We start from the raw sequence: 13,018 nt of genomic DNA, 5'->3' as shown, positions 1-13,018 counted from the left end.
TCATCCTTTCACCAGCAGCAGCGCCCTTGGTTAGCTGGGCCCCAAGCTCTAGAATCCTCTCCCTGAACCTCACCACCACACTACCATGTTCTCCACCCTCAGACAATTCCTCAAAAACTCACCTCTGTGCCCAAGATTTTAGTCACCTATCCGAACACCTCCTCTGTGGCTCACTGTTAACTTTTGATTGAAAAACACCCCTGTAAAGTGCATTGGAATGCTTTACTGAATTAAACTTGCTCCATAAATGCTGCATAAAACAGTCCACGCACCTCAAATTGTTAATGGAGGCCAAGTATGTAAACATATTCATTCTGGAAAACAAAATTAATTCCAAGTCATGTACAACCACACTTTCAAATTCCAAAATCTTTGATCTTCCATTGCCACAATATTCCTGTAACTGCTACTTTGGAACACAAGTTTTAGAATCACGAGTAAACATTCCCCCACCCACATACTCCGTCATTAATACCATGGCTGATCTGTCACAAGAGCATTTCTTTCCTGCACTAATTCCATTTCCCTCTATTCTCTGAATGTCCAATAATCTCTCTCTTCCTTGAATATCTTCAACAACTGACTTCAGCCCTCCCTGCACTGAATTCCAAGGATTCTCCATCCATCGAGTGAAAAAATTCTTTGTTTCTGTCCTGAATAATTAACCTTTTATTTTGAGACTGTGATCCCAGCCTGGAGAAACATCAAATCTGCATCCAACCTCATGTTTCACTTATGACATAGAAGGCAGCCTTTTGGCCCATCGTCTATTCCTGCCCTCAGAGCAAACACATCACTCCCATTCTCCCTCCAATTCTCATCAACTCCTCCTCCTCCTCCCCACCTGATTCTCCTATCAGCTATTTGTACCAGGAGTAATTTAGTGACAAATTAACCCACCATCATATCTTTGGGGTGTGGGAGGAAACCAACGGCATCACAGTGAGAATATGCAAACTGCACACAGAAAGCATGGAGTTCAGTTCAAATCCAGGTCGCTGCAGCTATGAGGCAGCAGCACCAACTGCCGTGCAAATGTAACACTTTGTCAAGCCCATTAAGAATTTTTTAAGTTTCAGAGAGCTAACTTCTCACTCTTGTAAATTCGAGAGCATATGCTCAGTCTGCTTAATCTCTCCTCATGATAAACCTACCTTCCCAGGAATCAACCTGGTGAAGCTTTGCTGTGCTCCCACTGCTGCAAGTTTATCTTTTCTTAAGTAGGAATATGGCACCTATCCACAATATTTCTGACGTAGCCTCATCAGGATTCCACCTGCTCCACCAGTCCTTTTAACCATTCCACCCTTAATGTCCTTCTCCCTAGTTTCCCCAAGTGCAGATTTTAGGATATCAAGTAGACAATTGGTTTGGTATCCATCACCAGACTGGATTGACGCGCATCAAGTGCTAATGGGCCTTACTTCTCTATGCCAAAATCAATGTGTATCCTTATAATTTATTTGCTCATATAAATGTGAACATCGCTGACAAAGCCAGTATTTACCACCAGACCCTTAACCGCTACTGATGCTGATGGCCAGCCATTGCAAAGGGCAGATAAGAGGCAATCACGATGGGGGATCTGGGATCACATGTTAATCTGGTAGTTTAGCACCAGATCTGAGCACCACTGTTGTTACAAGCCCTTTTTCCAGAAATTACAAGTTCATTAAATAATTTTAATTTACATTTCGCAGCTCTGTGATCAGATACAAAGGCATAGATCCGATTCATATTTCAGGCCTCTGGATTTTGAAGCTGTAATTTAACCACGACGCACACCATATCCATCACTCCTGCCCTTTCAGCCTCATTTCCTACACATGAAATACAAATACATAAAATTCAGATCTACAACAGTACAGCCTGGGGATACAATTCTCATGAAACTCAATAATCACAGAGGCAAACAAGCAACTCCATATGACATGCAGCCATTTGATGTGAATGCCACAGAAGGATCTATGATCGCAGCAAGCTGTTCCCAGACTCCCTTGTTGATAAAGTTGAAACCATCCATTCATCTCCTGTGCCGCTCCTCTTTGGCTTTTTCACCAAGGTAAACCTCCCAAGACATCCCATGCCTGAGTTATTCTGAACTTTGACTCTTTTGCCTGTGATTAATTACATTAACTCAATGCTGAGCACAATGTAAACCAGGGCTGCTTTCTTTACTGCTCGAGATACTATGCACGATCAGTAAGAAGTAGTCTTAAAGGGAAAATACACATCCTCTTCTTCCAAAATATACATTTGCATAACTACCAATTACTTAACACTGCAGACCTCCAACATTGACAAAGAATATTCAGAATGGTTATTTTACCTTTCTACTGCTGTTACAAGTCTTTCAGACGTGAAGGAAATTTCCACTCACACAGTGAATAGTGCTTTCTGGATGCAACAGTGTTGGCTGTTACACCAACTAGGGATTGCTAAAAAAAAATAAGTGTACTGGTGGTAAACCCCCTGTCAAACATGATGCTACTCTGTAATTTCATAAAAAGCAATAAAATGCTTCACTCCGCTTTCACTCTGGAATGAGTAATATGAATGATATTCTTCCACTTCACCACTGGGGCCTACCCAGTGAAGTGCGACTTTGTAACATGCATGCTGCAAACTTCCATTGCCCATCACCGTTTGTTACTGAGCAAAAAGAAACACAGTGACGCAGTCAAGCAGAGAGATGGAAGATTTTTGCAGAGGTGAATCTGAAGACTCCTACAATAGGGAATTTACACTTCTGATAAGGATTCTGATCTGACAAAGGATTTCAGACCTGACATGTTTTTGTTTCTCTTTTCACAAATGCTGCCTGGGTGGTTCCAGCTTTTTCTGTGCTTCTTTCATTTTTCCAGCATCTGCACTTTTGTTTTGCTTAGACAGTTGTTTTGTGGTTCTGATGATGCCATTGTGGGGACTGCAGGCACCTCCACAGATGCAGCAGAAGGTTCTTGATAACTGGATAGGTAGTAACTTGGTGGGCTCCTTCCATCATTTACACTGGGCCTGTGTCCTCCTGATTGCATGGACTCAGGTTTCTCAGTACCACGCCAAAAGCTCCTTTCCACTTGGAGCAAACACAGGGCAAGGGTTCCCCAGTGTCATTGAAAAATGCAACATCGCCAAGGAGCTTTTAAAAACATGATTGAATATTTTCTTCTGCCAACCCAGTAATGTTTCCTTGACAGCTCTGAACAGAGAGTCTGTTTTAGGAGTTTAATGTTGGGCAAGCAAGTGACGTGGACTGGCCAGTGGATTCGACCAAGTATAACCAAGGTTTCAGTGCTAGGGTATTGGCCTGGGAAAAAAAGCACTGACCTTGGTTCACATCCTCCCAATGGATATGGAGCATTTTGTTGGTGCTTTCTGTCCATTACTCAATGGTGTCTACTGCAGGTAGTCCAGGTATCTCTGCTACCACATGGACCTTTCTGCCTAGTCAGAGGTCATGGTCTTCAAACACCCTCTCCGTCAAATCAGTCAAAGACTGGCACACTGAAAGCGAGGTCTGCCTTTGCTGAAAGGCAGCTCCCAAGTTATGAGAAGTAGTCCGTCTTTGCCAGGGTCTTGTCTGTAGTTTTACAGTGAGAACAGGTTGGTAGAGATCCTTAGTGCTACAGATAGTGTGAGAGGCCTGTGCTCTTGCTTGCTTCAGTGAACAAGTTAACAATGGTGAACACGGCCTCCAAATGTGTGCCAACAAAAATTATGTCTGCACACCGTAGCTCGACAACTGAGGTTTGCGATGACCTTAGTTCTAATCTACTACCTTCATCAACAATCACAAGAATAATCAACCTGCAAAATCTACATTGGTGTCAATCCAGGCCCTTGCATCCATGCTTGTAAATTTGATTCCATGAGATGTTAGACATTTGCTGATTGTGTCCACATAAATGCTGTTTCCTTAAGAAATGCAGTGAAAAAACTCAGATGCTGGAAATCTAAAATAAAAACAGAAAATACTAGGAATACTCAGAATATTCATTATGTCAAAGTATTATTGGCATAAAATATTAATTCTGTTTGTTGTTCCACAGATGCTTCCTGACCTGTTCGGTGTTTCCAGCATTTTCTGTTTTATCCTTCATATTCCTTAAGAAGTTTTCATAATTCCTTGATAGTTTCCTTGAGCAACGTCTATAATGTATTCAGTTCATGACAGTCAGATGACAGTCCAATTACCTTGTAACACAAGAAATGATACAACTGCAATCATGAGTTCTTCACAAACCTTGTGCAAATATTTCAGCCCGTGTAGTGTATCCTGCAAGGTTGTAGGTTCCAGAATCCTCGTGACAAAGTTACTGTCATTGACAGTGATAGATCACCATCTTAGTTATCGAGTAATACAGCACCATCTTAGAGTCACAGAGTAATACAGCATGGAAACAGGCCCTTCAGCCCAACTCACCCATACTGGCCATTGTGCCCACCAAGCTAGTCCCATTTGCCCGGGTTTGGCCCATTTCTCTCTAAACCCCTCCTGTCTATGTACCTACCCAAATGCCTTTTCAATATTGTTATTGTACTTGCCTCAACCACCTCCTCTGGCAGCTCATTCCATTTACGCACCACCCACTGCATGAAGAAGTTGCCCTTCAGCTCTCTTTTAAATCTTTCACCTCTCACCTTAAACTTATGTCCTCTAGTTTTTAGTTCTCCTTCACTAGGAAAAAGACTATATGCATTCACCCTATCTACACCCCTCATGATTTTATACACGTCTATAAGGTCACCTCTCAATCTCCTAAGTTCCAAAGAAACAAAGTCCTTAGCTGCCCATCCTCTCCCTAATAACTCAGGCTCTCGAGTTCTGGCAGCATCTTCTTAAATCTTCTCTGCACTCTTTCCAGTTTAATGGAGTCTTTCCTGTAACAGGGCAATCAAAAGAGGACACAAAACTCCAAGTGCAGTCTCACTAACGTCTTGTACAACTCCAACGTAACATCACAACTCCAAAACTCAATGCCCTGACTGATGAAGACCAGCATGCCAAATATCTTCTGTACCATCCTGTCTGCCTGTGACGTCACTTTCAGCAAACCACGTACTTGTACTCCTACTCCTAGGTCCATCTGTTCCACAACACTCCCCAGGGCCCGACCATTCACTGTACAAGTCCTAACCTGGTTTGACTTCCCAAATTGAAACACTTCACCACTTATCCAAATTGAAAGCCATTTGCCAATCTTCAACCTACTTACTTAGCTGATCAAGATATCCTTGTATTTTTTGTCTGTCTACAATACCACCTATTTTAGAATCATCTGCAAATTTACTAACCATACCTTGTATATTCACATCCAAATCATTTATATAAATAATGAACAACAAAGGTCCCAGCACCAACCCCTGTGGCCTCCAGCCCAAAAAACAACCTTTGACCATCACTCTGTTTCCTACCATTGAGCTAATTACAAATCCAATTAGCTACCTCCCCCAGGATCCCATGCAATCTAACCTTCCAGACCAGCCTGCCATGCGGGACCTTATCAAAAGCCTTAATAAAGTCCACATAGACAACGTCAACTGCCCTACACTCATCTATCCTCTTGGTTACCTCTTTCAAAAACTCTAAGAGATTTGTCAGGCACAATTTCCCATGCATAGGGTCCTGCTGACTATCCCTAATTAGACCTTGCCTATCCAAATGCTGGTAGATCCTGTCCCTCAGAATCCCCTTCAGTAACTTACCCACCACTGATGTCAGACGCACCCACTACAGTTCCCTGGCATGTCTTTGCTGCCCTTCTTAAATAATGGTACAACATTAGCCACCCTCCAGCCTTCCTGAACTTCATTAGTGGCTCACGATGAAGCAAATATCTCTGCAAGGACCTCTGCAAATTCTTCCCTAACTTCCCACGAGATCAGAGGGTGCCCTCAGTCAAGGCCTGGGGATATGTCCACCTTAATGCACTCCAAGGCCACCAATACTTCCTCTCTGGTCATTCATATGTGGTCCAAGACATGATCACTCATTTGCTTTGCATCCATGATTTTCTCCACAGTACAAAAAAGATGAGAAGTATTCATTAAATATCTTGCCCATCTCCTGTGACTCCACACATAGAAGGCCATGCTGATCTTCAAGGGGACCTTTTCTCTCCCTGGTCACCCTCATCCAGGCCCTTTGCACTCTATGTGGCCCAGTCGATATCAGGAAAATGGAAATCTCCCACGAGCACCACCCTACTGTTCTCACAACTATGTGCAATTCCTCGACACATCTGCTTCTCAAGTTCCCGCTGACTATTGGAGGGTCTATACTATAGCATGGTGATCATCCCTTCTTACTTTTAAGTTGTACCCAAATGGCTTTGTTGGATGATCCTCTCTAAGCACCGCTGTTATGTCCTCCCTTATCAAAAAGGGAACACCCCCTCCACTCTTACCTGTTCCTCTGTCACGCCTAAAGCATCAGTATCCTGGAACATTGAGCTGCCAGTCCTGCCCTTCTCTCAGCTACCCGTTATGGCCACAATATCCCAGTCCCTAGATGCAATCCACACCCTCAGTTCATCTGCCTTAGCTGTAAGCTACATGCATTGAAATAGATGCAATTTAAAGCAGTGGTCCTATCTGCCCTTTTACTGTAAACATGGCTATCTTGATTGCTAGGCTTACAGGCTTTAGTTGCTGCATGTACCCTGCCTTCTCACCGACTTTGCTCCCTCGAGTCCCACCCTCCTGCCAATCTGGTTTAAACCTTCCCTCAGTGTCATCCGCAAACTTGCTAATCCACCCATCTTCATTTTCATCCAAATCACTGATATATATCACAAACAACAGAGGTCCCAGCACCAATCCTTGCGGAACACCACTGGTCACGGACCTTCGGCCAGAATAACAGCTTTCCACCCCCACTCTCTGTCTTCTATGGGTCAGCCAGCTCTGAATCCAAACTTGCAATTCAACCCAGATCCCATGCATCTTTATCTTCTGAATCAACCTATCATGAGGTACCTTATCAAATGCCTTACTGTAGATAACATCCACTGTCTTATCCTCATCAAGCACCTTTGTCACCTCCTCAAAAAACTCAATCAAGTTTGTAAGGCATGGCCTGCCCTGCACAAAGCCACGCCTTAACAAATGTGCATGAATCCTATCCTTCTGTATCCTCTCCAACAGCTTCCTGACCACTGACGTGAGGCTCACTAGCCTATAATTACCTGGACTATCCCCATTTCCCTTCTTGAACAAAGGCACATTTGCTACTCTCCAGTCCTCCAGGACCTCACCTGTTGCTAGTGAGGCCACAAAGAGCCTTGTCAAAGCCCCAGCAATCTCCTCACTTGCTTCTTTCAATACTCTGGGATACATGCCATCAGGTCCTGGGGACTTATCCACCTTAATGCTTTACAGAAGACCCAGCACTACCTCTTCCTTAATTTCAAAATGTCCCAGCACATTAGCATGCCCCACTCTGCCTTCACTATCCTCCAAATCCTTCTCCTTGGTAAATACCTGCACTAAGTACTCAGTTAGTACCTCAGCCACTTGCTCTGACCCCAAGCACAAATTGCCTCCTTTATCCTTGAGTGGACCTACCCTCCCCTTAGTTATCCTCTTTTTCTTAACGCAAGTATAAAATACCTTGGGATTCTCCTTGATCCTGCTCACCAAGGACATTTCACTGCCCCTTTTGGCCTTCCTAATTGCCTGTTTGAGCACTTTCCTACTATCTTTATATTCCACAAGGACCCAGTCTGATTTTAGCTTTCAAAACCCTGCATATGCTTCCTTTTACTTCCTGACTAAATTTAGGACCTCTCGGGTCATCCAATATTCCCTTACTGTCCTTACCGAACATGCCAATCCTGAACTCTGATCAGCTGGTTTTTAAACACCTCCCACGTCAGACACGGACTTGTCCGACAGCAGCTGCTCCTAATCAATGCCCCTTTGCTCCGGTCTTATCCTGTCATAATTTTCCATCCCTCAATTTAGTACCTTCCCGCAAGATCCAATTTTATTCTTACTCACAACCTTCTTAAAACATAATGAGTTGTGGTCACTGTTCCCAAAATGTTCACCTACTATCAGGTCTGTCACCTGGCCTGGCTCATTTCCCAAACCCAGGTCCAGTATGTTCTCTCCTCTAGTTGGACTCTCCACATACGGTTTCAAGAACCCCTCTCGGGTGCACTGAAGAAATCCCACCCGATCTAAGCTTAAGGAAATTCCAGTCGATACTGGGGAAGTTAAAGTCCCACACTGTGACAACCCTGTTGTTTCTGTGCCTTTCCATAATCTGTCCACATATCTGTTCCTCCACCTCTCGGTGGCTATTGGAGGGCCTGTAGTATAATCCTATCAGTGCAAATGCACCTATCCTATTTCTGAGTTCCACCCAAATTGCCTCTGTGGATGAGCCCTCCAGTGTGTCCTCTCCGAGTACTGCTGTGACAATTCTCCCTGATTAGTAGTGCAACTGCTCTCTATTACAATGAAACCCAGAAACGTTGAGCAGCCAGTCCTGTCCCTCACACAACCAGGTCTCTGCAATGGCAACAACATCGTAATTCCATGTACTGATCCAGGCTAAGTTCATCCTCCTAGCACTGAAATAAACACATTTCAGCCCATCAGCCCCACTATGTTTATTAGCCTGTCCCCCAGAACTCTAGTTTAAATCCTCCCAAGTAGCACCTGCAAACCTCCCAGCAAGGATATTGGTTCCCCTCTAGTTCAGATACAAGCAGTCTTGTCTGTACAGGTCCCACCTGCCCTGGAAGAGAGCCCAATGATCCATAAACCTGAAGCCTTCCTTCCTGCACCAGCTCCTAGGCCATGCATTGAACCGCACCATGTATCTATCACCTCACTAGCACACGGCACGAGTAGTAATCCTGAGATTATAACCCTGGAAGTCCTACTTTTTAAACCTTGTACTGAGCTCCCTAAAATCACTTTGCAGGACCTCATCCCTGCTCCTGCCTATGTCATCGGTACCAATATGGACCACGACCTCTGGCTGCTCACCCTCCCCTCTCAAAATGTTCTGTCACTAATAGAAAGAGATGGTGACTCAGTAAGTGTTCCACCTGCAACTTTCATGGAACCCATCACATACACACAAGAGTCAATCTGAAGCATTTGCAAGCACCTTCGCAAAGAACGTTATGAGGATAGTCTTGTTTAGCCTCCATAAGTCTTTAACATTGATGGATCCTAGTGTTTTGCCTACTCAGCTCACTCCACAGGAAATTAACAAAGCATGTAAGATACCCAGGTGTAACTGAAACACAGAAAGATAGAACTGTGTCAAATTTACCCAATTAGCTCCCTCCCAGTTAAAGGGTAAAGCAGTGGAAGAAGTCAGTTATTAAATGTAGCACAACATATTCACAAATTATCTGTTTACTAACAAGAGTTCAAATTCCAGCAGAACTACTTTGCACTGAACCTTATGTCAGACACAGATCAAGAGCATGTGTAACTACCCTAGATACAAGAGCAACTTTCAGCTGGCTAAGGCAAAGCGAGGTCAATCACGTTCTTCAACTGATACAAAAGTAAACAGTTGGCACGTCTTAAGCCAGCTAGTCAATGATCAGTACGTCATCCAGGAGCTCATCAGGGAAATGTGAATGGTGAAACAGTTTTGCTCAGCTGTGGCATCAATTACAGTCCATCTGGTGCAATCTAAACTTGCCTCCCTGATATGCATAAACTATAATCTGAAAATCTTAAAAGTTTCAGCTACAAACACACATCATTCATTTCTACTTTTGTGGCTTAATCCTCAAGATATCAACCAGATGACTACTTTATAAATACAGTACATCAAACATCAGCTAAATAAACTGCTTCCAACAACAAAAGTGAATTAGCAGTGTTCCTTAATATGTGGGATTTACCAACAGTTCACAAACAAATGTCTTTATAGAAGTGAACAATTCCCTGAAAATACACCATCAGCAATGAAGCAGTTTATTTTAGAAAGTGAATAGTCAACTGAAACTTAAGACTTATTTATGGGTTTCAACTTCTAAGCCATTAACGTAAAGCACATTTAATCAAGGCTTCCAAGTTCAGGATGTAGACATCACTTTCTTTCTGCAAATGCAGTGATTATAATCCACTATATATCAGCAGTGACATAAATGGCAACACATCACGTGAATGTGCATCACTTTCATTGCCTGAAGCATATGCATTGGAGTGCATCTCTGAAATCCGATACACAGACACAGAACAAAGGTATCAGAACAGTGTTCACACTCCCACAGTACCGCTTCAGTTAACAAACCAAGCCCAGCGGGATTTTCAGAATGAACATTACGGGTTATCCGAATTTAAAAGTGGGAATAGAAGTCAGCTCGGGTGCTGACAATAGTGAAGTTCTACTTGGATTCTTCATACCGTCACACTGTTTATACAACACACACTTGCTTCTCATTTTACACTGTTTTGGCAAATTCCTCAATGTCAGTAACCACAGCTCTGCATACTGTACATCTGCAAAAGCCTTAGTCCTATTCGGACATAAGGCAACGAACATTATTCTCACCCAAAACACAATGACCGGTGTGAGATCCATTGTTAAAAGTGAATACAGATACAGTATTTTCCAGTTTAACGCAGCTCCAGTTATAATACAGACAGAATATTAAAGCAACATCTTGTGCTAAATTAGCATTTGATCCACGGTTCATTTGTAATTGAGCGTTCGTTTTTATGTTCGTTATTCAGCTCCACATCAACCCCCATTCCAAAATATATTAATGGGTTTTATATATTTTCAACAAATAAACGATCGCGTAAGGCCAGGGAAAGAGAACCACAAGCACACGGGCAGTCAGAAACTCAATCATCTTGTAAAGCATTCCACAATACCACTGCAAGTACAAGACTCTGTACCAGACAAAAAAAACACTATCACCCTCCACTTTATGACCTTGGATAATGAATTTTAAGTAGTTATGCCCACCTTTAGCTCCAAGTCACATATTTACTTGGTAACGACACAAATTCCTCCCCAGCCCTCCACCCTTATCCCATGAACAGAATCAAAACAATAGCGAACATTGTTCCCGTTAGCAGTGTTCAACTGTAAAATGTTCATAATTCACCTCAGTGTATCAGAGGAAATGAAATCGGCCGGCGACTTCTGCGGGTTGAGGTGAGAGGGCTCACAGCCTTTGGGATGAGAGTAACATTAAAACAGCACAAGTCAGCGGAACCGACTTTGTCTGAAGAGGAGGGAGAAACTCCTCCAAGCAAAGCCCCCGGGCAACTTGTGCCAAGAGTGAGCGGGCAAGGAGGGCGAGCCAGGGCGGCTGCCGAAGGAAGCCTCGCTGGTCCCGCTCACACACGCCGAGGGCGGAAGAGAAACGCAGCACCTCCTCCCACTCACCCACCCGAGCAGAGGAGAGGAGAGGAGAGGAGCGAGGAGGCAGAGAGCGCCGGCACCCCGCCCCCCGGGCGGAGGGAGGGGAGGCCCGCCGCTGCCTTGTGCGCCGTACCTGGGCTGAGCGGCTGTCCACCCCGGCCAGGTCCCTCTCCTGTCCTCCCACCCCACCACACACGGCCGAGGAGGAAGGGGGCGACCGTGCAGCCGTGGAGAGGCGGCGCTCCCTCACGATGCAGAGCCTGGAGCCGGGGGACGACGCGGGAGCTGCGGCTTCGCGGCCATGTTTAGTACATCCCCTCCCTCGCTGCGCTTGGCGGGCACTTACCGGAGGCTGCGCCGGCCGAGCGCTCACCTGCGCGGCGCGGCCCGGGAGCGGAGCCGGAGCCGGCGTCCCGCTCTCCCCCGGCCTTGGACTGGCGGGCAGGCTGCCCAGAATCAGGAGCGGGATCCCCGCGGCAGCCTCGGCGCTCGGCCGTGTGTTGCCATCGCCCAGGAAGAGCAGTCACTGGGGGTTGCCGCACTTCGCTTCACTGCGAGACCCTGGAGGTGCTGCGGCTCTCCCCGCTCAGGCGCCCGCTTCACCTTACTGCGGATCAGTCTCACTCGCGGGCTCAGCAGATGCAACGCTTACCTCTTACCCCACTCCAGCAGCCTCCATTGTACCTACTTTCTCCCATTGACTGCCTCACTTTCCCCTGACTCTCCCATTTATTTTGGATCCCTCTACTTTTCTCGCGTTTACTTATGGTTATTTCCGCACTTTGGATTTTACAGACCCCTTCCCACACGTTCACTGTCAACTGCAATCATCTTACTTGTCTCAAATTTATATTATTAAACATATTACTGTGGTTCCTACCTTTAAATTTATATATTTCCAATATTTCCCAAGGAGGTGCGCGTATTTATTATGGTTAGTTTCATTTGCACCATTAAACACTAATGACGCTTCAAATCATGTTGTGGTCAATAGCCCATTATCAGCATTTTTGCACTTGATACAGCGCAGTGAAGGATTGTTCTGCACTTGATTGTTGAGTTGGTTGCCCTCGCATACGAAGCGCGACTGAAAATTCATCTCTGTAAACTAAATTTGGCTAACTGCGCTGGATGATTGGTGGGAATCCAAAGGTTTGGGTTTTGTAATAAGGGTTCTTCTCTCTCTTGCCGCACCCCTCGCCCCAACATACAACCACAAATTTCCCTGCATACTTCAGGAGCAAGAGAGTGTCTGTGATCGTTGTGATGGGGTCTTGAGTTGCAGTGCTTGGTTCACCATACTCGGCGCAGGACATTATCTTAATAAAGCAACTAGGACGGACAGTATTAAAGGCAGCCCCAGAACTGAGAGGGCTCTGCTGAACGATTGACATGCCCCCAATGCTCAGTCGAGGCTGCACAACATCATGATGGCGAGTGCTACAATTAACCACCTTGCAGACAGCCACCAGCCAAACAGGAGTGGAAAGTCAAACGTTCACTTGCTGCTGCAACTCAAACTTCACTAAAAGAGGACTTCTGATGTACATTGGGAATCTTTCTGAAACAATCTGTGAAGAGTTCACTGACGTTGCAACAATGTTTACTCTACACATTCTTGGAGCAGTTCATCTAAAATAGACCGGGGAAACCTTATAGAAGCTA

At 44.9% G+C, this 13,018-nt stretch overlaps 1 protein-coding gene across 5 annotated transcripts in view; it reads right to left on the bottom strand.

Annotated features, from left to right (window-relative positions):
• dtnba (dystrobrevin, beta a) overlaps nt 1-12,280 on the bottom strand; it is a 397,891-nt gene extending 385,611 nt beyond the window's left edge. For 2 of the 5 annotated variants that reach the window (XM_052024087.1, XM_052024098.1), the window contains exon 1: nt 11,700-11,819. The gene's annotated coding sequence lies outside the window, so the exon portion shown is untranslated. Of the gene's footprint in view, nt 1-11,699; nt 11,836-12,233 lie in introns of those variants that run through there. The other 3 variants (XM_052024099.1, XM_052024088.1, XM_052024100.1) reach the window with 3 other exon arrangements.
• Between the last annotated feature and the right edge of the window lie 738 nt (nt 12,281-13,018).

The sequence above is a fragment of the Pristis pectinata genome, chromosome 10, assembly GCF_009764475.1.
Source record: "Pristis pectinata isolate sPriPec2 chromosome 10, sPriPec2.1.pri, whole genome shotgun sequence".
Classification (NCBI taxonomy): domain Eukaryota; kingdom Metazoa; phylum Chordata; class Chondrichthyes; order Rhinopristiformes; family Pristidae; genus Pristis; species Pristis pectinata.
This window is presented reverse-complemented; position numbering and strand designations above follow the sequence as displayed.